Here is a 2,168-nt window from a genome sequence, read left to right on the forward strand (position 1 = left end):
GTCTGCCACATGAATGCTTATGTACACACTGAAAATTTCATATCAATTTTTCAAACATTTCACAAAATTCCCTTACTTCCTTTCAAGCCAGAAAAATGCAGGTGCGAATTTGGTTGTACCTTTCTCTTAAATCTAGATTCCATGTTTGAAACAGGATTCTTATTAGTAGATAAGCATCCATGATTACTAAAGAAGGGATTCTTAAGTCACTCATTAAATCTTAGGTTTTTCTTTTTCCCAACTATAAAATTACAAGTCACAATCACTTTAAAAATTGTATAAAAAATTGCACAGTGTCTACCTTTAAACAAAAAGGGGGGATTGTACTTTATGCTACAGTGCCTAGCACAAAAAAATATTTGTTGCAAACATTTAAAAAATACTGTGCTCGCTTCAGCAGCACATATACTAAAATTGGAATGATACAGAGAAGATTAGCATGGCTTCCACACAAGGATGTCATGTGAAAAGTCATCCTCTCTGGGAGTGATGATAAGCCCTGGCCAAATGCCAGTTCTTTCCCCCAGTTCAAAGAGCTGACCTGCATGCTCCCTGCTATTACCTGGGCTCATTAGGCTTTCCCTCTGGATCTTCTTTCTTTCATATTTTCATCTGCCTCCTACTGCCCAGGCATCTCCAGCAAAGCAGAGACACTGCCAGACTGGTGGTCTGCACTCATGTCCTGCTTTACGTGCCCCATTGCCCCTCTGCCATTTCCTCCTCTCACTAAGACTCAAAGGGAATTTGTTCATTTTGCCAACAACTCTCAGACACTTTCAGTTCAGCAAAGAGGTTGACTTACTTTATTCCCTGGTGGGAAAAGAAACATGACATTTTCCTCATTATTAAAGCACCACTTTTTCTTTCTACAAAGGGAAAATTCAACATTATACAGCCCCCAAATGCAACTTTCAATTAAATGGCACTTTTCCTCCACATTTTAGAACCTCTGGCACACACACACACACACACAGATGGAGGGGACGAGAAGTTTCTCACAAGTCTCTAAACACCTCAATTCTGCATCTGGGGTCTTTCAGCATCTGCCCCTGCCCCTGCCCTACACGTTCCCCTGCTTTCCACTGTTCCCTGGTTCTACAGTCCTGCCCCTGGCAATTGGGTTCCTTGTCAATGCTGCAAGCTTATGCCCTCAATGCCTTTGTGCTTGTGATTTCTGCTTGTATCCTTCCAGGCTTCCAAATCCATCTCAGGTGCTCCCCCAGAAACCCTTCACTGACTACAGGCTGCACAGTGATCCCTTTCTACATGGTATTTTAATGCTATCGTGCCTATGTTTACATTTATTCAAATTTTTTCTAGCCTTGTGTTCATTGTTCTGTCTTGACTCTCTAACCAGCCCGACAGTGAGCTGGAGAGAGGGCGTGGGCTCTGAAGTCAAGCAGCTGTTGGCTCTGGAGCCTAATTTCTGAGCTACGCGAGGCCCAGTTTCATTTGTAAAATGAAGAAATAAACACCCACCCCTTGCAAAGTTGAGAGTTTCTCTGACCATTAAATGAGGTCCAGCATGTGAAATTCCTGGCCTTCTTGCCCTTCTTCAACTGTCTTCCTGTTCTCCTGAGGGCAGGATCATATCCTACCCTGGTTCCCAGAATCATAGAATGCCTAGCACAGTAAAGCAGGACATGATCGGCAGCAATTGTTAAAGTGCACAGAATTAACAAAGAGCTGGAAACATAATCTCAGTTGGCAAGGAAATGAGACAGATCTTTAACCACTCAAAACCAATGTGCCACTAGAATTGAAATGTAAAATGAGATAGCATAAAAAAGCAGACCAGTCATGACACACAGACCGTTTCTATGCCTAGAAAGATATTTTATTGAACACACATAGAAAAACAAATGTCCTGTTTCTAACACCTTTAGCAAAGACTGCCTTGAGTCTTGCAGGGATATGCAATAAAAAGATGTCTCCTTCAGCCTTTTTAATTGAGTTCTGATTAGCTCATACCTTATATTAAATCACAAGGAAAGGGCTTAAAAGACTACCATCAGATATGAAGCACATTTCTTTAGTTTCTATGTGAGCACAAAAGTGCTGCACAATTCAGCTATGGTCATTTGCCAGCTGTCTCATTCTTAACCTTAGGAGACAACACAAAAAGGCCCTTAGTTCTAGCCCTATCAGCTACACAGTGGGTGCGAAGA

At 41.8% G+C, this 2,168-nt stretch overlaps 1 pseudogene; it reads left to right on the forward strand.

Moving 5' to 3' along the window:
• Positions 1–384: 384 nt before the first annotated feature.
• LOC121101501 lies at positions 385–483 on the forward strand (annotated as a pseudogene).
• Positions 484–2,168: the final 1,685 nt, after the last annotated feature.

Source organism: Ursus maritimus, unplaced genomic scaffold, assembly GCF_017311325.1.
Source record: "Ursus maritimus isolate PB19 unplaced genomic scaffold, ASM1731132v1 scaffold_10, whole genome shotgun sequence".
Lineage (NCBI taxonomy): Eukaryota > Metazoa > Chordata > Mammalia > Carnivora > Ursidae > Ursus > Ursus maritimus.